This window comes from Ambystoma mexicanum, chromosome 5q (genome assembly GCF_040938575.1).
Source record: "Ambystoma mexicanum isolate Mex_15411 chromosome 5q, UKY_AmexF1_1, whole genome shotgun sequence".
Lineage (NCBI taxonomy): Eukaryota > Metazoa > Chordata > Amphibia > Caudata > Ambystomatidae > Ambystoma > Ambystoma mexicanum.
In genome coordinates, this window is record NC_090933.1 from 182158525 (window position 1) to 182184105 (window position 25581).

Genomic DNA, 25581 nt, shown 5'->3' on the forward strand with positions numbered 1-25581 from the left:
GGGCAGCACACAGGTATGCTATGTGAGATCAATGCCAAACCCACACAAAAAATACCACTGTAAATGAGCAGGAAAATACACGACCCCCAACATCCCAGAGGGAGTGACCAATTAACATGCATGCTAAATAGCAAAATAACGTTCCATGTATCAAACGCCATACCAGCCACAGAGACAGCCACAAACCATTACTAATAAACATTGTCAGTGAACAGGCAGATATGACGGGAGCATCATCCGTACGTAAGGGATGCACCACTGTGCCAAGAGGGTGGTGCATGTAGAAAGTAGTCCACAAGAGACATGGCACACATGCAGATGAAACAAGGGGCAAATGAAGACACCATAATCAAAGGACAAGTGCAAACATGACGGTACTTGTTCAGCATGAGTGTCACACACATATCCATGCACATAGTCCATAAAATACTGCTGCTAGTCCATTACCACCAAGTGCATGCAAATGTAACCTGCCACAGAACACTTTACTGTGACACAGGCTACATGTAGGGGTCAGATTATGCATGTCCCTAAGGATGATGGATGAATACCAATATGCCAATGACATAGCGTGTACCCCTTGCAAATATAGATCACCATAGTGCATAGTGATGTGTTGCCTATCCATTGCACACCCAGTGAAGAAACCTATGCCTAACGTACAAATGTTTTACCTGCAGGTGATTCCGATACCCACAGTTCACATGGCTGATGACCCCTGTGCAGAATCCACAAACTCCTGCCGAGCTGGCATATAACAATGCCCATAGTCGTACCCGCATATGTGTTGAGAGGACATTTGGTTTGCTGAAGGCATGTTTCCGGTGCCTAGACCGTACCGGAGTGGCACAGATGTATGTGCCTGAAAAAGTAGGAAAAATGGTACTCCTCTGTGCCATTCTGCACAACATCTGCTGCCGTAGGCATGTGCCACTACCCGCTGATGCGCAACAGGCAGTGGATGGGAGTGACGATGACCATGTGCCCATTGCCGGGGCCAATGCACACAGGGAGGGGGTGAGGGAGGGGAGATTGGCCAGACAGGAATTAATTGACAGTTTCTTTTGATTTGGTGGATGGGTACATGTCACAAAGATCACTTGTCAAATAAACAGCACTTGTACACAGTCATGAATGTCCAAGCTTTCTGTCCAGTTTCAACAGACTTTAATTTTTGTGGAACAAACTCCCTCCCCCACCAACTCCCCAGCACACATTCCTCCCTTCCCCCACCAACTCCCTAGCACATATTACCCTCACTCCCCACCAACTCCCCAGCACAAATTCTCGCCTCCCCTTAAACCCTCTCCCCAACACATTGCATATGGGTCCAAGTGCCCGGCCCTCAGGCCAACATCGATACATTCTTCACCAACTGTGCTGACGTTACTCAGCTGGTGATTGAACTTAGTGGATATCACAAGAAAGACAACACATTGCTGCTCGAGGTATACAATATCATAGAACTATGGATGGACACCAATTGGATGTGCCTGGATGGTAAAAAACGGAGCTTATGGTATTCAGATCCCATCAAGCCAGAGCTAAACTCTCTCCCGACTACAGCTCATTCCTGATACAAAATACCCAAATACAGGTAGTTAGCAAAGTCAAAACACTAGGTATGATGGTGAAGCATCCCTGGGGTCCGAATCCCTAGCCCAGTACATAAAGAAAACATGCTCATACTATCTCAAACTACTCAAATCCATCAGGCCATATCTGACGGAGGGAAATAGCGCCACTATAGCTATGCCGACAATTCTATCTCGCCTGGACTACGGCAATGCATTGTTGCTAGGGTACAAAAAACAATGCCTCCACAGCTACCAGGTTGTACAGAACTGCGCAGTGAGGATCGTAAAGAAAAAAACTAAATTCAACCACATCAGTGACGCAAGAAAAGAGTTACACTGGCTTAAAATCGAAGATAGAGTTCAATTTAAAGCCCCGACTTTGGTGCATAGATGCATCTACGAGAAAGCACAGAGGTACCTAAAAAACACAATTCACCTGTATGCACCCAGTCGTAGCCTTAGATCCTCAAATCAAGGAAAGATCATAGTAGCCACTTGCAAGCGTAAACTTGGTTCAGGGAAATCTTTCCCCATTTTAGCTGCAGGACTACGGAACAACCTACCTGCAAATATAAAACTGGAAACCAACTATCTACGCTTCCGTAAGCTAGTAAAGACCCATATCTTCAAAAGAATCCCCTCCTCCCAACTGACAAGGTACCTGTAAAAATGAGTCGAGTCCCGTCTATTCTATTTAAATGTCATTTGTGTCCATGTTTCTGTGCCTCGAGACTTGCGAGTTTCTGGTGCAATATAAATAAATAAACAGTGCATTGTCCATCTACAAAGAACGTTGACGCTTCCCACGTCCTACACCTTCTGGTGAGCGCCGTTGTGAATGCCGCAGGGAACGTTGCCTGGGCAAACCCTGTAAGAATCCCTCAGTGGGGGTTGTAGAGGTCAATGGCAGAGATGCCGCCAACTGCAGCTGCTGGCGGAGGAGGTTACTGGCCTCACGCATCTGCTCTGCATGCGCTGATTGTACCTCACAGAGGCAATTGACTTTTAGAAAAATCAGTGCAATCTCTGATGTGTTTAGGATGTGTTTAAATGATCACACAAAAAGATTTTGTGCACTGCATTTGTTAACATTCAACTGTTTTGAGTTGGAATGAGTGAAGTGTGGAATAGTTGCGGTCATGTGGAATGAGAGTGGTGTTGTGGTCATGGCAGATTAGAAATACTGGTAGTGTCAGGAGTGGGACATCAGTGCAGTGGACAGTAGGAGACATGTCATCATTAGATTGAGAAGTGATTTTGTCATATTCTGGAGAGACAACAACGTCTTTTGGTACTGTGTGCCTGTGAAGGCATGTATCAGTGAGGATACAGTAAAGCCTCGTGTGGCATGCATCAGGGAGAACGCCATAAGGCCCCACTCAGAATATTTTGGTGTTGTTGCAGATGTCAGGAGTGCACTGTCAGGTCACCATTGTATTTTTGTGTAGGCATGCACCAGGGAGGACGCTGTAAGGCCTCACAAGGCCTTTGTCAGGAGGATGCTGTAAGGTCCCAAAGAAAAGTGTTTGTGTTATGAAATGTGTCAGGAGGACACTGCCAGATCAAGGTTGCATAGTGGTTTAGGAATGCATCAGGGAAGACGCTGTAAGGCCTCACGGGGCATCCATCAGGAGGACACTGTAAGGCCCTACAGAAAAGTGTTTGTGTTTTGGAAGGTGTCAGGAGGGCACTGCAAAGCCACCATGTGCTCTGGTAGTGAGTTGAGTTCTCAGACGTGTGGTCCACGGTCAACTCACTTGGAAATTGAGATGGTCACTGAGGTGCTCACAGTGATTTTGGTGTATGGTCCAGACGTGTGGTTCATGGTTGTTTTCAATGGGAAGGTAAGCATTTTCTGGCACCTGTGAGTTGATGGGTATGGACGTGCAGTACACTGTCATGGTTAGCGATGTAGTTTACTGACCCCCTCATGCCTTGATTTTCTTTCAGTATTTTGTGCTGATCAACAGCTCAGCCCATTGCATCTCTTCGTGGTTGAGCACTGTGACAGGTTCCACATTCCCATCTGGTCCTCAATAGTGTGCAGTGCAATGGCAGTTTGGTTCTTAGTTGCCTGGCCAGCAGCTCTGAGCACAGGGTGTTGATAGTCTGGAGAACCTTTGTTGGGTTTTGCACCCCCAGGTCATTGTGATTGTGACAGAGTGGTAGATTTCTGTCTCACATGGGTGTTGACAGCAATGTTTCGCTTTAGCATGTTAATCCCGGTATGTCTCGTTTTGGTGTTCCATTCGCCCTTCAGAAATCCATGCCTCTAGCAGTCCGATGTCTTGGTGTTTTTCAGGAAGGCGCAGGAGGTTGTTTCGTGCCTGTGTTTCTCCCCTCCTGTTCCTCCCATATGTTATCTTGTGCAGATCCTTCCTGCTTGTTGATTGGATACAGAGAGAAGATGCGTTGTGTTTGTTTCCGCCTGCTTGTTTGGTGTTTGCAGAGTCTGCCTTGTTGGTTGTATAACAGAAGGAGGTGTGTTATATCCTGCTTCCCCACCTCCTGGCTGGCTCATCTGTGCAGCATGTGCTGTGCATTCTATGACATCACAGCCACACAGGATGAATCTACACAGATGAGCCAGGAGGTGGGAAAGCAGGATATAACAAGTAACACTCTGCAAATACACCCCACTCTCCCCCTTCATGATGTACCTTCAAAGGCCCCACTTCCAGCACCCTGAATGGCACCCCAGTTAAACTTGCATATTGCAACTCCAACATGACTGTTCAGCTGTCTTCCTTAAAATGCCCACACTGTGTTTAAAAAAAATAATCCACAACAATGTTGCATCCAATTCTGTTAATGTATTTCAACTTTAACAATAATAATGCTTTCAGCTTATTTTTTAGCTATTTAGATAGTGTGCATGGCAGATAGGGAAGAGGCAGGTACTAAGGATGTGGTGTTTGTTGGGTGTAATCAAAGGCCCCAAACCAACGGAACTGAAGGGCCAGGCGAAAAAGGCCTACCTGTCATTACCAAAGGAAATGCAGCATTTTAATTCACAATGGAAGAAGAAATTCAAAGGTCCTTTTCACATGAAAAACAGGATTTCTAAACACTGACACAAAAACGGCTGTGTGTTTGCAAGTTAAAACAAGACATAAGAAAAATGTCCCCATACAAGATGTCAGGGAAAAGACATGGGCCCTCATTACAAGTGTTGCGGTCCGGTCCTTAGTAAGGGTGCCGGTGCTTCCTATCAGACTCCAGGGGATTGAGAACTAACATTTTCCGGCACCTAGATTCCTGGTCTGCCGGGAATTGTATGGTCCTGGTGGCACTGGGAAGCTAGGTGCCTGGAAATTATGTTACGAGGTTGGTGGCAACCTGTCGGTAGCACCGGCAGGTTACTGCCAACCTCGTAAATGAGGCCCATAGTGTGTGTGTGTGTTGACAAAAAGTAAGCTAGATTATGCTTCACATGCAAAATATCGGCAAAATATTTGAAAAGAAAAGCCTGCTTGGTTATGCAAACTATGCAGGTGTCTTTCCGCAAGTGAAATCCAGAGATGGCTAAAACAAAAATGTAGTGCAGATTGGAAAAGCACATCACATTACTGGCTGAAAAATGAAATGCAACATTTTCACTGAAACTGCCACCAATCAAAGGGTGGTGCACTGTAGCAATTCAGACTCACTTTTCAGCAGGAAAGCGAACAGCAGATAATTAAAAGTGTATTTTATTAATTACTGAAAGAAACAGCCCTACACTTTCAGTGTAAACACACTGTATGTCAAGGAATCAAAGTTGATGTTAGAAAATGCTATAGGTGAGTCGATTTCAGTCCAGGACAAATGGTGGGGCTCTGGTCAAAATTCCCTAGATCTACTGTCTCTAATGGCAGTTCTGAGCTGGGCAAATGCTCTGGCTGGTGCATAACCTAAGTAGGGGGAGGTGTGAACACATGGGCTATAATTAAGGTTGAAATCTGGAGATAAAATACAGGAAAATAGAATATTTTCAGATAAGGGGGCAAGATGCCAGAAGTCTGCAGTGGATGATCTCCGTGTAGTAAATGCTTTCCCCATTTACGATCTGCACCCTACACCTCAAACAACAAAGAGACTAATCAAACCAGCTGGCCCAAAGAGACAAATGGCCTGGAGGAAGGGAACCTCATATTTGTGCATATGAAAATTCCCTTTGTTTAAATGGACTGTTACAATTGCGGCTTTTCCTCAGAAACTACAAATCACACTGCATACATGTATGTTTTATTTTGTAGATAATTTGAAGGCGATTTTGATATCAAATTCCTCCATCTGTGACTTGGGGAATTGTAAAGGCAAGCTAACATGTGTTCCTGGCTCCTTTTAACATGTTCCCAATGTGAGAGATGGCATGCTGGTGGATGGTACAATTGGGGATATGGGTAATAAATTCAGTGTTCCTAACTGTTAAGCTTTTTTGTAAAAACGGCAAAAAATGGCCAAATGGCTGTGCAACATGGTGCGGATCCGGGTGTTCCCCGATTAGCTAAATCCGAAAATATATTTATTATGGCAGTTGCTTGTAAAATTATGAAGTTTTGCCACATAACTAGTTTTTGCCAAAAATCTGACTTGAGAACAAAGGGGATTGCAAATGGGAATTGTCATTTGTCTGCTCCAGACTCCTAAACCCATCCTTAGAGACAGGCTGGAGTTAGGAGGAGGAAGAAGGGTAACTGGCCAATCCTATTTGCGAGAACTCTGCAGGGGACTCCCCAGGATTGTAAGCTTGATGGTGTCATTGCTGCTACATTAAGTGGATTCACTGTGAGGAAGGTACAGAGCTGCTGAAAATTACCATTGGAAGAGCTGCTGAAAATTACCATCTGACATCTGCCAGGAAACACCAAAAGGAGACTTTGCACAGATTGCCTCTCGGTGGAGCTGTCTATTTCTGGGTAGGCCTAAAAGCTGACTGGGTCCTATGTTGGAGAGCCGTAGGCCATCCTTTAGAGTGGAGTGACCAGACCCTGGCCCTGCCCTTCCAGAAGGTCCTGTCATGCAGCTGGCTTTTCTGACTTTCAACAAAGGTTTCCTATTAAGTAGAAATGAACCCTGGGAGTACAAAGGGTGTGGGAATCTGCTTGCCTTAAATCCTTTCCCGTTATAGTGGGTGGGGGGGGGGGGGAACTGTGTAGTTCCTTAGTCTATTTAACTAAACATATTAATTTAATTAATTCCCCTTGGCAGTACACCACGGGGTGAATTTTATTAAACAATCAAAATTAACAAAGCTCATTCCCAGTGTGCGCCAAGAACTATAGACTCTAATTTAATTGGGTAATCCTGTGTGTTCAGCTTCCCCAACACAGGCCTTTAAGTGGGGGGAGTTTAAAATTCAAAATTCCCAAATCATCCCATTTTTACCACCCAGCTTTTATTTTTATTTTATTAGCATTTATTTGCAGTGCACATAACCTGTTGGTATTTAGGCGCTAGTTTCACTGAATTGTGGAGTGCAGGTTATTTATAAAGTGCACTGTTTTTTCAAGCGCGGATCCGGGATTCAAACCTGTGTTTTCTCAGAGTGGTCTTGCTGAAACCCAAAATTCTCAAATCATCCTAATCTTACTGTCCATCTTCCCCGACACAGACCTTTCAGTGAGGGGGTTCTGAAAACAAACTGCTAAATCACCCTGTGTTATTTTTAACCAAAAGTGTGGGTGAAATCATAATTGCCATATGTATTTGTACCAATCTATAAACCCAACTGCTCACCTTCTAAGCGTGCAGGATAAACTAAATTGCACAGCATTACATATGGAATGAATTTTTTTTATTGACCAGTTGGATTATTTCTTGAAGTGTATTCTGTAAAAAAAAAAAAGTATTTTAATTTGTGTGATTTATTTGTTGTAACATGAAGTTAAGTGTGAGCCACAAAGAAGGTGGCGTGTAGAGGTTATTGTGATTTCTATTATTTCTAATTTAAATAAATACAAATATATTTCCTGTCAACCAGCCTGGTTTTGCCTCATTGGTAGCTCATAGGGAGGGATCACAGGGGTATTAGATGAATTGGAGATAGGGCTGAATAAAATAAATAACATTAACTGTTTACTGTGTGACACTTAGTTTGGGGAGGGAAGGAACTCTGTGTTGAGGGTGACCTCTCAATAAACTGTTACAAATTGGGGGCTTGTGGCCAGGATTTGTCTGGCTATTTCTGACTCATGTCAAGTGCATGGTGACAGACCATTCACTTTGATGTAAGGGAATTAAGGTGGTTGAGAAAGTCATCTTTGTTTTGTTAAAGTGCTGTGAGGACTTGAACCCTGAGTTCCAGGAAGGTGTATAGGTGATACATTAAGATTGAGTAGGAATTTATTTTTGATTTGGCATTGTGAGTGAAAATTAAGCGGGAACAGGGTGATTTTGCTCCTGCGCAAAGGTAATGCTAAAGAAATTGCAAAAATGGCATTTTTAAAAATGAGCACCATTGAAGTTAGAGATGCCAGGAAGCACCTCCTATCCAAATTATTCCTTAGAGGGGAATGGAAGGAGGAAGAACATGAAATGAGGCAAACAAGAATGATCCCAGAGGTAACTTCTGTAAGCGCTGACATTTGGCAGGATAATGGTCTGTTACATCAAGTTCTAACAGACCTTTACATGACACAAACGACTTGTGATGAGTAGATTAAAATGGCTCAGTTGACAGCGTATTTGTGCTTTAATTTACAGTTAGTGGAAGAACGATTCCAAAACAGTGAGGCCTGTGTGCAGAATCAGACTGTGGTTTTGAAAGAGACCCAGCAAGTACTTAAACAGTTAGAAGATGAAGCACAACATAGTCAGCTTTTTGAATAAAAGCAAGAAAGTCTCCTTGAGCAACACATAAATTAGCTCAAAACAGGCAACAAGACAAGAGAGGGCAGAGATTGAAATGCATTTGTCTGCACTGCAAGATGCACATAAAGAGTGTGTGAAAAATATAAGCACACTGCAACATAAGGCAAATGATCTGACTATTTATAATAGAGGGCTGTTAATGACATTATGGCCCTCAAACAACAAATCAGGCAATTAGAGAGGAAAGTAGTCAGTTTATCCTCAATCAGACAGACTTTCAACAGGAGTTTGATGAAATGCGTCAGAATGTAAATATTCTGAAGCAACAGAATTTGCAGCTGGTAAAAGACCATTATGCAGAAAAGGAATTGTCAGACGCTCAGGCGCTGACCAGAATTAGAGAGGAAAACAGGAAATTCGTGGTGCGTGTGAAGCCATTAGCGGCTGACCTGTCACAGGCAGCGAATTGTAGGGGCACATTGGAGAAAGAGATTAGTCTCTTGAAAGACAAGCGCCTGGAATATGCACGTATCATACAGGACACCCAGAAAGAAAATGAAGCATTTCAGGAGGAATTACAGACAATGAAAGATCGAGTCATGGCTCAGAGCAGGGTGCTCAAGACTACACAGGCCTTGGTCTCAGAGCTAAAAAGCCAGCTCTCTGAATACCATCAGGAAATCAAGACAGTTAGAAGCAGGGGTGAGAGTTTGACAAATTAAATTGAAAAATACAAACAGGCATTGAGGCACCCTAGCCAATAAGAGTATGGAAAGGTGCCCAATGATAAATAGGTGATACACTCTCTACCAGGGACCTCATGCCAGTTACCCACAACTTCATATGTCCTGATGACAACTGACCTCATACACACCACTTAGCAAGAACAGGGAAATATGAGGCAGGTGGACTCACCCATGCCTAGACAAACTGAGCCAAAAGGCCAATCCTTATTAGATATTGATGAATATTCATCTTTACCAATCAGAAGCGAAGGTTGCCGGATCAGTGTGTCCTGGGAAATCCAAAATACCACTGGGGGTACTTCTGATCACGAAGACTCCTATGATGAGAAAGTTCAGGAGTTGGACTGGCAGAAAATGAATTTACAGAGGGACCACTTAGTCCACTTGGTAGAAAAAGAAGATCCAAAGCTCTGGCTGAAGAAGAGCATTCTGAAAACCTCTGCACATTCAGGGGTATGGGGGGGATTCCCCGGCCTACCTGGCAGGGGGGATGAATGGAATGGGTACACTCCTGCATAAAAAGTAGACTACAGGGGAAATTACCCTGAGAGTTCACAGCGCCATAGGAGAGAGGAGTCCAGACCTTGTGACTACGGGAGGCATTCCCAATCTCACTGAGATCGGGAGCGCATAGAGGACAGGGAATAGACTACAAACAGTAGTAGCTCTGAGTCAGAAGATGAGTGTACTCAGGTGCAGAGGAAAAGGAAGGCTGCAAAACAGAAGCAGGGTCTTTTTAAAGGCCCAATTTGACAGATGAAGGCCATAAAGAGCTTCATGACGTCCTACCACAAGAATGCAAAATATTTGGTATGGGAGCACTTAGAGCTTTATGAACAAACAATGACATCACTTGGAATCAAAAATTCTGCATATGGTATGAAGTTTGTCAAGGTCTGAACCCAACTAAGGGAGATCAGGAATGTGAAATAAGCTAGGGGAAGGGAATCCCTAATGGATATGAATGAAGTTTGGGGAAGGGAACCCCTGCAAGTGCTGTGGATGCGAGATCCGAGTCCGACTGAGGGAGACCTACGTGAACTCTTGATGACTTGAGAGGTCTGTGAGAAACTCATGGTGACACAAGTAAGACAGACACAAATGATCACAGTTCAAGGGTGTTTATTGAACAATCAAAATGGTATGCAGGTTTGAAAAACGCCTGATCTAAACGTAAATCTAAGATGGGGACAGGCGTGGAGCATCAAATGAATAATAGGGCAGTCTTAGTGGCGTTGTTGTGTCAAAATAAAAAGGCCTATATTAAGAAACCTATTGCCAAACTTTACAGCTATTACTTAAAGCTGGCAATGGTTGTTCTCAGGACCGTCGATGGCCAAGTTTCATTTCCTCAGAAAGTTTCTTGCCTTCGGGCCTGAGGTATTCAGTTAACCAACAAAACAAAAGTTCCTTTAATAAAGGAAAGTTTGTTCCCAATATTCACTGGGTGCTGGGTTCACCCCTGGCTCCCCCTCTTCTGGGCTGACACTTCTCACCTTCTTTAATGTCTTTGTCAAAACAGTACAGTGGACCTCCCTACTTCAGGTTCACTATTTCCTCCTCTTTGCTTTCAATTCGTTTAAAATGTTTACGGGATTCACAACCCTTTCTTTCATTCACAAGGTGGGATTAATTTCCCTTACTTTAGCCAACTTGCGGATCAAAGTCTTTCAACTGTACGGGGCTTTTGCACGACCCTCACGTATGACCACTTTGCTTCCTTTGGTGGCCTTCCTATGGCCTTCTGGTTTCTGTAGTTTCTCGATATGGGGCTCGACCAGAGTCTCTTGAGTTGACACCTACGTGGTGTCGGTTTCCCTCAGCCACTGGTCTCCCCTTCACACTTTTAACTGTTCATCAAAGTTCATTAGCTTGGTTTTAAATATAGCCACTCTACGATTCTCCCTCAACGTCTTTTGAAACAGTTCACTGTGGACATCTCTATGTCGTGTTCACTCTTTGTCAACACAATGTTCTTTGAGGCATCAGGCTTCGCCCCTTTATATCGACATCCCTCTGTCGGGTTTACTCTTGCCAATCACACAGTTCTTTCTCTTTTCTTACTATGCAGAATTAATTTCCCTTATCTTTCCAATTCCGTGCCAGTCAAAGACTTTTGACTGTACAGAAGATTTTGCTAGACCCCTGTATGACCATTTTGACCTCCTTTCTTGTGGCTCTCCTATGGTCTTCTGGTAATGGTAGTTTCAACAAAACGGGGAGTCAACCAGAGTCTCTTAAATGAACACCCATATGGTGTCGGACCTTTCTGCAGCTGGTATTCCCTTAAGACGTTAACTGTCCTTTGAATTTCTTTTTTTTTTTTTTTAACTTGTCTTTATTGATTTTCACATGTCAACTTAACAACAAACAGTTGCACCCCCCCCCCCCCGCATCTCCCCCTTCCACCCCTTGGGGCATGATTGTCCATCTTTGGGGGATCTCATTATGCACTGAAAATATCCGCTACTTTAATATTATGGGGGCACCATTGTTCCATAAAGTCTGATTGAAGGTATTCTTGGACGCCTCCCCATTCCTTTGCAAAAACGTCCCTCGTACCTTGAATTGTGTGGGTGACTTTTTCCATCGCCATTTGGGCCCATACCTTTTGAAGCCACGTAAATGTCATTGGGGTGTCTTTCTTTTTCCAATTTTGGGCAATCGTTGACCATGCCGCAATGAGTAATCCCATAAAGCTTCTCCATTGTGTCCTTTTGTATTTCCGTGCTATTTCGTCTCTCATTCCGCACATCCATACTCCCTCTCCCATTTGTCCAACCTCTGGAAATATCTTCCCCAACTCTCCCTTCACTTCTTCCCAGAAGGGTTTTATCCCTTTGCATTCCCACCAGGTGTGCTTCCACGTTCCCACCTCCTCACATCCTCTCCAGGATTGATTTTAAGTTTTGGGGAACATTGCGTGCAGTCTTTCAGGGGTATAGTGCCATTGTGTTACTATTTTGATCCACATTTCCCTTTTCTGTGCTGAGCGCGTCATCTTGGGAATCAGTTTCCATAAGTCCTCCCACTGTTTTTTTGTTGGTTCCTCCCCCAATGACCACTTGATTTCTTCCTCGTGCGAGTTTATGAAGGAGTAGAGTGTCGATACCCATTTCTTCGCCCCTGTATTGGAGATGACATATTTCTCAAACGGTGTGAGGTTTCTCATTGCTGCTTTGGCTATTTCTGGGGATTTTAACCAGTGCCTGAGTTGATTGAATCTATATTTATCCCGTTTGGAGAGTGATGAACATGGATAGCAGGATGCATGTGGCCTAACATCATTGTCCGTAAACATTTCCCCTATTTTCGTGATTCCTGACTCCTCTCATCTTTCATATGCCCCTTGCTCCATCCCTGGTGGGAATTGGGGATTCCGACATATGGGAGTGAAAGGACCGAGCGAAGTGGTCATTATACCTTTACGTGTTTGGCTATCCCACGCCTCCATTGTGGTCTTCATTATTTGGCTTATCCCTGTATTGGGGTGTCTGTGGTGTCTCTGTTTCCAGATTAGTTCCACCAGCGGTGTTCTCGCTACTGCCCTGTCTTGTTTTGCCCAAACCTTTGAATTTCTTTTAACTTGTCTTTTGCCACTTTCATTCACCACAGTTTGTTTTTTTAATGGTTCTCCCCTCAACACACCGGCTGTGATCCCCCGCTTGGCTTTCCTTGTATCTGGAGTCAAGGTTGGTACCATGGTAGGAAACGTCTCCTGTCCTGATTATCTGTGTATGCATGCTCCGTGTACCGTTGACATCTGCTACAACACGCAGTGGCTATTGTTTACGGTCTTATGATTCCTTCCACGGAGGCTTCGCGAGTCTGGGTCGGGAAGGGCAAGGCCGCTTCTCTCCTTGTTACCGCTTCGGTTCTCTAACCCTTTCTCCTCCTCTTGGACTACCGCCCTGGGATAGCTGCCTCGTCGTGCTGTCTGCCTTGCTTGAAGTGTACTTTCGTGCTTCGCCTTTTATCCCTGTGGGGAAGAGAAAGGGCCGTCAGGTGTGTGTAGTTGTTGTCAATTGCCTGACTTTGCCTGACATTTGTGTCGGGACATGTCAGGTAAACCGCTCTGGTGTTAGTCCGTTGTTTGTCACAGTGTAGGAAAGTGTTCATGTTGGTAAAAGGGGGGTAGAGTTTCGAGAGACCCTACGGGGTAGAATGGCAAAAAAGTGTTACAGGGAAGGGGGCACTAAGTCTCGCTCGTCAGCGTCCCACTTCCACTCCCCCAAGACCCCTCATCCAGGTGATCCTGCCCCACGGGTCCACCACCAGGAACTGGATCCAATAGCGATGGCTGTGTCCTTGCTACCTGGATGACAGATCCCCGGGGACTAGGAAGTGAGACACCTCTAGGTTTCTCACAGATGGGACATGTAATTGTCTGGTAAGGTTATCCCCGAATATTTTGGCCTAGGCATTACACATACTATTTGTATACATTGGGAAATATGGCCAGGTTCCGTCTTCCTGGAGGGAGGGTAACATTCTCCCCATACACAAAAAAGGATCTTGGAAGAACCCGACCAATTATCGCATGCTAGCAATGCTAGACATACCAGCCAAAATATTTGCGACAGTCCTTCTAAATGAGCTAAACCAATGAATAGTAGACTTTAAGATTTTACTACCTAATCAGATTGGCTTTAGTGGACATTCTAGCACCACGCATAATCTGCTCATATTGGTTTCTGCTGTTGAATCTGCATGGATTCGACAATATCTCCCAGTGTATGGTGCGTTTATTAATTTTTTTAGTGCAGCATTCAACATGGTCATGAGGAATCGCCCATGGAATAAATTAGTTGCGTGGAACATTCCCCATGGCCTGTTGTCGATGATTATGCTGTTGTACCGAGACACCAGTGTAAGAGTACAACTTAATGGGGACGGTAGAGTCTCCAATTTGTTCCCAACTTCCAGGGGTGTCAAGCAGGGTTGTATATTGACCGTGACCCTCTTAACCTATATCTCGAAGACCTAGGAGAGGCTTAACACCAATCTGCTGCCTGTCTAGTGAAAGCAAGGGCATTAAAAATAAAATGGCTAGGCTAGGCAGATGATCTGCTTTCATTAGGGCTCCAAATAATGTGCGACGCCCTGGGTGACTATGCCAGGATCAATGGGCTACGTATTAACATTGGAAAAACAAAAATCATGTCTTTTACGGTGAAAAAGAAATTGCATATCTAAATTTATGTGGAAGATTGACCTTAAACCAGTTGAAACAGTTAGATGCTCCAAATACCTGGGCGTCGTAATTGATGATAAGCTCAAATGGGCTTTGCATTGGGAGGAGAATCAGGCTAATAGCATGAGAGTTGCACATGCTCTGAGCACATTTATGAGTAGGCAGGGAGGATGCTCCATTAAGACCATTATGCTTTTGTACTCGGCTAAACTTGTACTCTGAATGTTGTATGGAGTTGAAGTGTGGGGTGACAAATTGACAGCAGTCTTGATAATGGGACCATAATGGTTGATGTCTTCCCTGCCTTTAGAGGATTGAATGAATTTAAGTGTTTTGGTTCCATGGGATGGCTGTTGGCCAAACATAATACTTTAATGTCAGGGTTTGAATAAAATATCCATGGATCTACTCAGCTGGCGCATAAAAGATGGGTTAGGAGGAAACTATACGAGTACAGTAAGGAGGTAGACATACGGTTAGCGTCTAATGTCAACAGTGGTCCTTTTATCAGATGGTGCGCAGTTAGGTGCTGAATTACATTGAAGCATTTCCAAGTAGCACCATAATTAGGAAGTATTTGCTGTTCAAATTCAATGATACTAAAGTCTTGGAGATTGATGGTGCTAAAATTGGCATTTCACGATCGGAACGCTTGTGCGACTATGTGGTGAAATGGAAATTGAATCTTCAGAGCATATTATGTTGTACTGTGCTAGCTTGAATGCTATTAGAAAGAAAAAAAGAAATCGCATACTAATATGATGAATTGTGTTGATATGTGTATTTTATGGAGGATGTTAATGGAAGGCAATGAAGTAAATCTTATATATCATATGATTAGATTTTATCAGATATGTATTGCGATTTTAGGTGATTTGTCACAGGGAGTTATATAATATAATTGAATTGCCCCGCTATGAAGTAATAGTGTACACAATGTTTTTATGTATTTATTTAAATGTCTGTGTTTAAGTCTATGTACGTACAAAGTCGTTTTAGCTCTAAGTATATTAATAAAAATATAAATACAAAAGGAGGATTCCCCAACCACTCCCATTGTGAGTTGCAAAGTTTTCTTTACAGATTCCTGAACTCCGACACAGAAAATTGCCCAAGATCACACACTGTCAGAGTTAAATATTAAGAAAATGACCAACGGGCTGTCAAATAACTCACACTTTCTTTGCACCTTGGAGGAAAAAGAAGGCCGATTTTATGTACCGGTCAAGGTGCAGGTTCACTGTGAATTATCAGCTCTGATGGATACGGGATCCCAAGCCACCCTCCTATCCAAAAAGGCCATTGACAAACTAAACTCAGGATGGGGGAGGGCCACCAAATTCCCCTCACTCCACTTCCCGGATGTTAGGGAGAATTCTCTTATAAGGCTAATTTCCCAAACCTAGTGAGTCCCACAGCAGCTATGCTGGATTTTTGGAGTTTGTTTTTTCTCCTGCTAAGAGTGAGACTCTTTTCCTCCCACTCTTAGGCATGATTTGAGGTATGTCTTTGACTTGGTATGTGCTTATGGGCTATGGGGTCTTTTACTCCATAGGGTATCATCTGTTTTGGTATATGTGTTACACAGCACCCTCAGTGCAGTAACACAGGGGTGTCATAGTGACCCCCAAACATAGAAAAGTCACCATTGCCTTTATTAGTCCAAAATTGTGAACAGAACCAGTACAAACCATCATATTGGGGAAGTACTGGAAGGGGTTAATTAGATTGCCCCTGGGTCTGTTTCCAAGGGGGGACTGTCCAGTCCCCCCTTTTCGAGTTTCTGGCTGGTGGCAGTGTTTACCACGCGAAATATTCCACCGGAATATTTCCAATGGGATTTTCCCTTTGATTTTAAACACACCACTTTTTTTGGTGCAATGTTAAAGATACCGCCGGTTTATTTATTTCATATAAAATCACCGGTTGGGTCTTTTCACCAGAACTCTTTTCCAAAATGGCGTTTGTGTCCGTCTCTGTAACTCCAACCAAGGTCGGGCCCTTTGTTCCACTTTTTGGCGGGCTTCTCCACAGAAGCCCTCCAAATGGTTCCACTCTGTCTGGGTTCCACAGGATGTGTGGGTGGGGGAATTGGCACCCTGGACTGCGTTGCCTTAGCAACTCAAGTCGCACTCTGTTCTGATTGGCCCAGTGGTGAGCCGCCCGGCTAGGCTGTTGAATGGGGGGTTTTCTGCATAAAAGCAGGGCTTTTGGGACTGGAACTTCAGAAGTCACCACGGGACCTAAGAAATCCGAAGAGGGGACAAGCTGAGCCATCTGCAACGACGACACCACCGGTAGAGTCCTGCTGCAACAACCTCACCACTTCCCCGACGACAAGAGAAGATCTTCTGCTGGAAGAGTCTTCTCCCTCTGCGCTGGTGGGGACAACCAGTTCGACATTCGCCTTCCCAGATGCCCCTTGGTCGAATCGCCAGTGCCAAGCACCCGGCGGCCAGATAGCCAAGCTTCAGTCCAGCCGGACCGCGAATAAAAGGAACGCACCTTCTAACCGAACGAACTCCACAGTGGTTTCATCCCTGGGCAGTGCAATGACTCCACGTTTCCTCCTCGACGAGATCTTCTCCTTCCCTGGTCGAAACCATGAACTGCACCCGCTGCCAGGAATAACTGCCACCGCTGGAGCTTCCTCACTTTTAAAGGTACTGTGTTCCGCCTGGCCTCCCTTTCTACGGATTGCGAAAGGTGACCCTTAAATCCTTGGCTTTCCAACTGGGCTGGCCCCCAGACCCTCTTACTTTATTTTTCACATCAAAACAACCTCTTTTGGACATTTTTGCAAAGACTTCAGTGCATTTTTAAACTGTGTGATCTTGGGCACATTTCACCTAGCTCCATTTAAAGTGGGCCTGGCCTATGAACTTTGGCTCTACAGTAGACTCTGCCTTCACTAACTTGCTGTGGTCTTAGAAAAGTGTTGGGAACTGTTTTATTTTCATGACCTGCCTTTTTCTCTCCCTTTAACTTAATTAGATGAGTGCCATTTAAGTTACGCGCTCACATCTGTTTTTACAAATAGTGGTGTTTTGACCTAGACTTGTCTAATAATTATTAAGGGAGGTGTATATACTTTTCTGATTGTGTTTGAACTTGCTTTGATCTATAGTGCTTAGTGTATTTCGTAAAGTGTGTTTTAAATAAATAATTATATACTTTTGATACTAAGCTCTGGTCAGTGTTTGCTTGCTCTACTGTGTTTTTAGCCCTATTGAGTATCCTCTGTATACTGCCCTACTCATCTTGAGAGAAGTCTGACTGCTCAGCCACAGCTACCAGGTAAATCTGGGTGGTGCAGGCTGCTACCAATTGGCTTTACTGCTTACTCCTGTAGTCTTAATCTTCTTGCAGTGTTCCCCAAGGGAACTGCACAGGATTCTGCCTAACACCGGACAACTCAAAAATGTTGGTGGGAATGATATTTCCGCTGAAGGGACTGCTGATATGGAAATAAAAATTGGGCGACATTGAGTTATACATCCGGTGATAGTCATGACTCCAGAGGGCACACCTCATTTACTGGGGAACGATCCCCTGAGGAGGTTATCAACTCTGATCAACTGTGTAAAAAAGGTCCTCTGGACCCAGACTAACCGGCCTATGAAATTAAAAATGAGTATCAATTATGTAATCATGAATGGTACCTGTCACTTAATTGATCACCGTTCTGAGAAAGTAGAATTCCATTTCCAGAATAACCAGGTCCCAGACATCACTATATGAGAACAAACTGGCTGATGGGAACCCTTCTCCATTCTTGAAAATCAACCAGTTTGAAGTGGCAATGCAAACTGGAAGGAAATACCCTAAAATGTTACACCAGTCCAAAATCAGAAGAAACATTGAGTTCTGTGAAACCAGAAAAGGAGGAACCCACTAAAAGTCTGACGGACATTCAGAAAAAGGGCAAACAGTTGTTTTCCCCCATTCAGTTAAATGAGGGGGAGGAGTCGGTGTTCGCCAGAGTATGCCTGAATAATGGAAAGAGCTTCAACAGCAAATAATTATTCGGGAAACTACCAAAAAAATCAGAAGATTCCCACATTTCAATTGATTGATAAATGGGAAGTAGGTCTGGAAACCTTAAATTCCAAGAATCTCCTGGCTAGCAGGTATATGCTAAAAATGTCCATTGGCAACAAAAGCATAGAGCATAATTGCTGGGTTGTGAGAGATGTCCCTTCCGCCTTTTATTTGGGCAGTGACATTCTCAACCGATCCGCAATCAATTTGGACCAGATTAATAATAAAGCCTAGTCACGACTGGGGGGTAACCCCATGGGCTTTGACAACACTGAAAAAGCATTTCGGTCAGCTCAGCTTCTGCCTTATGCCGTTGAAGTTCATGTGTGAGGTTACCATCGTAGGACAGGTGCGACAATTCACTATTCCCCTCAGAATTAAGCGAGGATAGAAACTCAAACATCAGGATGCCTATATAAATTTACATTTACATCTCCAACAACAAGGTTTGTATTTAAATCCGGCACCTCTAGTAGACCCAGAAGACAACACCATTTGAATATTGGTGGATAACAGCGACCCTCAATGTATCATTTTGGGAGCAGATGCCTTTATTGGAATGGCGGTTGATGCCCAACTTTATTCTATTTATTTAGGTAATAAAATGATGGGACCAATCCCAAACGACTGTTTCGACATCAGCGACGGTATTCCTCCAGAAACTATTTTTACTGGGCATGGTGGGAATTTCATAATGTACTCTGCCTGCCCCTACATGGTTGAAGAGGTGACCTGAGATATTAGGAGGGAGGAAGTAGTGCTCAGAGTCAAGGACCACTACCTTGAATCCCCTGTCCAGGTCAACCCCAACAAAAGAAATCTCTCCACCCAACTGGAGGATGCCACTGAAATTGCCAAGGAGAGTTCTTTCCTGTTTTCAAGCAGATGATCAAGGAAAGGCTCAATCTTGCTGATGCCTGTGGGACTGAGGAGCAAAGACAAAAGCTGAAACCGGGCTTCCTGGAATTCCAAGATATCTTTTCAGTGAACTCATATGACTGTGGGTGCACAGCAATTCATTCAACCACTATTCACACAGACCCCCAGGTGGCTTCAGTATTTTTTTAATTTTTTAAAAAGTTTATTTGTGTTAATCAAATAAATTATTTTTACAAAACTTTTCCATGACTACGAAATATTTCTTTTAAATTTCTTTAAATTAACTGTTTTTTTCAGCCGAAAATCGGCCCCTTCTCACTACTCCTCTTTCAAGAAGGATTCCTTTCATAAGGCAATATGGAGATGTCGGAGGCTTAGGTCTTGTTATTATTCCTGGAAATTTCCAGAGGTTAGGACACGTTTTCCAGCGTGGTCATTATGTGTTGGAGTATTTTTGACATAGCCATAAGCCATGTTGATTTGTCACCACTGATCATCCTGGACCACCAGCAATTTTCAGTCTCCAGCGACGGGTCAGACGCAAAGTATTGCATGTATGTTGACCTAATTATTTCAGTTTCTGAGCATCTTAGGAGGAGGTGACGAACTGTTTCTTTTTCGTTTGTCTTTCGGCAGAGTCTACAATGGCTTTGGTCTGATAGTCCTCTGATGGCTTTGATTTCATTCGTTGGTAAAAGATTGAGCCTCGCTCTTAAAAGGCAATTTCTGGCTTGCCTGCTGGGGAATTGTTTCAGGTAGCCCTGAAGTTCGTTCAATTTCGTTATGTTTGAAGGCAAATGAAGAGTTAGTTTATTTTCAGAGGCTTTTGCCAGAGTCTGAATCCAATCTAGTTCTTTGATTTTTCTCAGAATCTTTGTCGGATTTTGGACCAGCTCCTCCTCGTCGCTCTCAATTGATTTCAGAAGGGTTAAGATGTCTTTCCTCCAGGATTGTAGCGTCTTGTTTGTTTCAGCTGCCATCTCTGATTTTATTAGTCTATAAGGCAATGGGCTTGTGGGTAGCAGGCATTTTCTGAATAGTCTCAGAGAATTGCATTTCAGTGTCCCTTGTAAAGACAGGAGGATCAGCTCTCTTCGGATTGACGCTACTGATGTAGAAGTAGGTAAACCAAGGACTGTCCTCCAATAGTATGCTTCCAGTTTTGGCCATATTTCACTCGGTAGCAATAACATTGCTTCCGCTCCATAATTTATTGATGGTACTGCTTTCATTTCATAAAAGTCGATGGCTGGAATTGTTGAGAAGCAACCACATTTTTGGTCGATTGCTTTTCCTTGGGCTGCCAGTTTCCTGATTTTTGATCGAAGGGCATGGCTAATTCTTTCTTGGAACTGTCCAATATTATGCCCAGGTATTTGAAGCTTTGTACCTTTTCGATCTTAGATGATTGAAAGTACCATTTGGTCTTATCTGGTTTCTTGATTGTTCTTTCTAGGATTACTATTTTAGTTTTTACCTTGTTTACTTCCAAGTTGTTAGTGGTTACGTATGACAAAAGATTGTCAAGTTGGCGTTGTAATCCCACTGGCATCTGGTCAATTAAAATTAGATCGTCGGCATAGAGTAGCCTGATGATTTTTTTGTTGGCCTAACTGCGGAGGAAATGATCTGACTGAAGCTTCTGATAGCTGATAGTCTCCAAGATAGGCCAAGAAGATTGAGGGGGCTAGCGGGCATCCCTGTTTGACTCCTCTGCGGGTCGCAATTGTAGATGACAGAGATCCTTTGCCGTTTAGCCGAACTCTAACAGTAGTGTTGGTGTAGAGGGCTCTGATTGGATCCAAGATTTCTTTCGGACAGGACCAAGCTTCCAGTTTGTTCCATAGGAGGGTCCTGTCGACTCTGTCAAAAGCTTGCTTGAAGTCTATGAAGGCCATGTATAGCCTAGGGCCTCCTTCAATCATTTTGCTTTTCAGAGCACTTATTATCAGGATGTTGGCAGCAGTTCCCATTCATTTCTTGAACCCAGATTGAAATTGATCATTACACAGTGCTTCACTGGCCCAGGTTTGAAACCTTCTCAACAGTAATGAGCCATATACCTTTCCAATTGGATCGAGCAACGCAATTGGGCGGTAATTAGAAGAGTTATTGGTGTCGCCTTTCTTGTATATTGGGATTATGATGGATGAAGTCCATGAAGCTGGTATCGATTTAGACTCTGAACATATTGTGAAGACTTGACTGAGAAATGTTGACCAGGCTTCGGGGTGTGCTTTTAAGTCAATGTTTGCAATACCCTCAGGGCCCGGGGCTCTTGAGTTTTTCAGTTTGCTTATTAGTTCAAAAATGTCTTCTTGATCATCAAGTTTCTCCCAGGGTGTCTGGTTTTTCATAGGGATTGGAGTGAGCCGGTCTGGAGGAAGTTTGAAAGTTTCCTTGATGTAGTTTGTCCAAGTAGTTTCTCCAATGACGTTCTGGATATTGTCACTCTTGTTCGATGTAGTGGAATTTAATAATGACCAAAATTCTCTCTGGTTCTTTGTACAGATGGACCTAATTATTGCTTCTGAATCTTGTTGGTGTAATTTCAGTCGGTGAGCTCTTAACCAGCTGAGATATGTAGTTTTTGCTTCTTGCCTGGCCGTTCCAGCTTACACTATATCCAACTTCGCTGCATTTCTCAGTGCTTTTCGGTATTCTCGTCGTTTGTCGACTAGTAGCGCATCGTAGGTGTGTTTTTTAAGGTTGGCGGACAAACGCGTCTTTGAGCAGGGCTTTTTATATGCTGTTAACAAAGGGCCATAATTGGTCATGTTGTTCTGTTCGTCGGTTTTGATCTTTTTGTATTTGCTGGTCAAGTCGTTAATGTCCTTGACCGAAAGCCGAAGTCTATTGCCTTACGTGTTTGGATCGAGCTGGTAGGCCAGTATTTCCACAGGATCGTTTATACTCTTCCAGGTGGTAGTTAGGAGGTTGTGGTCACTAGAGTTGGTTTGGGTCACCTCGAAAGACATGATCAGGTCCAAGAATGATCTTGAGATAAAGATGTGGTCGATTGTAGATTTGGTCATCCCGTTAGTCCGTGTCGGTAAACGGGCCGGATTGGGGAAACTGTATCCAGGCTTTGCAGTTTTCTGGAATTCATTAGATTTAGCCACAGGACACCTCTGTGATCTGCTGGAGTAAAATTTCTTTTGGGTTTGTGCGGGGTACATGTTGCATTTAAGTCCCCACATATTAACAAGTGTGGTACTTGGTGGATCGCCAGGATCTCATCCATTGCGATTTCTATTTCCATGAGAAAGGCTGTAGTTTCAGTTTTAGCCGGATTCCAGTAGGTATTTAGAATGGCTATTGGCGTATCTTGTGCGTTCTTTGTAAAGGTCGCTTTTATGGGTCCATGTTAGGAGGGCAGCTAGAAGATGTTGGTTTGCCGTTAGTACTTTATTCAACTTTAACCCATGACCAATGAGATTTGCCATAAGTAATCCCGACGATGGACGGGCCATAGTACTCTTTTTCGCCGTTGCCAGGATGATTTCGAATAGCTTCCAGGATTTCCAAGTCTGATAGCTCTGCTCCACGGGGTGTTCGTAGGATGTTACTGCTATTAAAAAAGCAAGTTTAGTAGTAATTTCTGCGAGGTGTTTTGTTTCTTGAAATTTCCCAACTTCGTGGATAGAGGGGTGTCACTGTTGAGATTTTTTTTACTAACTGCACGCTTGTAATGGTGCAAACCTCTCTTTTTTGGTTCTTTCAGCTCTGTTTGGCAATTTCTCCTTTTCTGCTGAGCAGAAGGGGAGTGTCTTATACGTTTTCTTGGGTTTGGTTCTGCCGATAGTTCTGTTATGTTTGGCTTGTCTTCTGCGGTAATCAGCTGTTGGTGGTCTTCACAACCACTGACGTCTAGGGCCTTTCCCCGGCAAGGTTGCTCGGAGGCGGTTCCTAGTGAGGGCGTCGGGAGCACACACCGTTGCTGCCTCATTAGAATATCGCCCATGTCACAATGGACAAGGGCTTGAACTGAGATGAGAGTGCAGGGTTCGGCCTCTCCTGACCCCACCCCCACTGCTCCTTCTCCGCTCTCCAGAACTGGCTGCTCATGGTCTCCGACGCCTGCACTTGGTGTGTTACATGCTGCGTCCTCCTGTGTCGAGGCCGCTCCAGGCGGGGTCCCTGGAACCTCTCCACGAGGCGACGCCGTCCCAATCTCCCCTCCGGGATTATCTGGTAGGCGGGCCATTGGGGGAGTATTTGCAGGGTTCGCCGGATTTGCAATGAGATTTCCAACGTTGTGTTTGTTTCCCGCAGACAGCGACGCAGGCTGTTTCTTAGCTTTGGCAGCTAGTTGAGACGGTGTGGCTTTGGGGTTATGCAGGACTTGCAGTTCCTTGTGTTGTAGTATTTGACATGACTCGTTTTTAGTTATTTTCCCTTTGTTGCCTGTAGGGATTCTATCTGAGAGGAGTCTTAGGTCTTGCAGGGGCTCCATTGACATGGCTCCATCAGAATCCAGGTGGGGGCGTGAACTGTGCATCCAGCGCCTTTCTTCACTCGGGGGGGAGTTAACAGCGGTGGCAGTCCTCACAGCCTCGACTGCCATGACTGCAGGACTGCCACTCGCCACCACTCCACGTCCGCTCCACGGACTGTAGTAGTTCTTGTAGTTTAGGCTGCAGGTGCTCCTCCTCCAAAAGTGAAGGACAGGGAAGACAGACACTGCTCAGTAGAAAACCCTGCAGGACTGCCAGTCGCCGCAACTCCGCGTCCGCTCCGCGGACTGTAGTGGTTCTTGTAGTTTAGGCTGCAGGTGCTCCTCCTCCAAAAGTGAAGGACAGGGAAGACAGACACTGCTCAGTAGAAAACCCTGCAGGACTGCCACTCGCTGCCACTCCGCGGTAAATGTTTAGTATACGTGCTGCCACTCTTCCAGTTCTCAGACGCTCCTGCTACCAGCGCACACTGACACCGCTGCGCTCCTGCGTGCGCCGTCTCTCTCTGGCATCCAGCGTCTGCAGCTGCAGCAACAGCAGTGTGAGGTTAAGCGACGCTTCCGACTCCTGCCGCAGTGACTTCAGTATTTGTGAAACAATACCGTTTACTCCTCGCATCCTTGGAATCACTCACAGAGATCATAAAGAATTTAGAATCCCATGGGATAATGTGTCCAACCCACAGTACCTTTAACAACCCGGTAGTTTGGATACTCAAACTAAACAGCCAATGGAGACTATGTGCAGACCTGAGGGAGTTGAACAAATGGTTCCACATGTCAAGGTGGCCCCTTCCCTACATCGATCAGGGACTGGCCCAGATCCAAAAGTCAAAGGTGTGTTTACACTGCCATTGACCTGACCAACAGATACTGTAAAGTGCCTGTGAGTAGGGAAGATCAGTACAAGCTTGCCTTTACCTTCCGGGGCAGCAGTACAAGTGAACCTGAACCCCCTTTGGAAACATACACTCCGGCAATGAGTTGAACATCTTCCTAGATAAGGCCATACCGCACTTGAGCGAAATGGGAAACCTGTCCTATGTAGATGATGTTCTGATCAAGAACTCAACTTGGAGGAACATGTAGCAGTAGTCTGCTATGTTCTAACCTAGTTGCAGAAAGCCGGAGCAAAATTGTACTTTCAGAAGGCACAGTGGTGTAAGACCTGAGTGAACGTCTTAGGGCACAAGATCACCCCTGAGGGTCTTAATCCCCAGACGAAGAAGGTGGAAGCCTTATTGAAATTAAAAGACCTTACTACTCTGCAAGAATTAAGAAGCCTTCTTTGCCTCACTAATTATAGTCGGAGGTTCATTGAAAACTACACAGAGGTCAATCGACCCTTGGTCCATTTATCAAAGGCCAGAGTCAAGTGGGAGTGGGGTCCAGAACCAGCTGAGGCAGTTACACAACCCAAAAGTAGCCTTTCCCGGGCACCTTGTTTATTTTACCCCATAAAGGACAAGGAGTTCTTCTTGGAGACGGGGTTATCAGATACCTGCCTAACAGCTGTGTTGTATCAAAAGCACAACAAGGTCAACAAAGTCATCTCGTATGCAAGCTAGACTTTGTCCTCTGTGGAGGAAAAATTAGATGACTACGAGAAGGCACTTCTGGCAACTGTGTGGGCGTTGAAAAATTACCGCCCATTCATCCAGGGGGAGCACATCATTGTCGAAACATGTCTTCCAGCCCCGAATTGTGAGGTGGCGATGGCTGCTGCTGCACTAATGGTCAATCACATGTTCTCTCGTTTCAGCCTGACGCAAAGGATTGAGTCGGATCGAGGACGTCATTTTACCAGTAAGGTGATGGCGTAGATTTGGGAGATTCTAGGGGTAAAAAGAAAAATTCACATTGCCTACCGCCGAGCCTCAAGTGGGGGGGTAG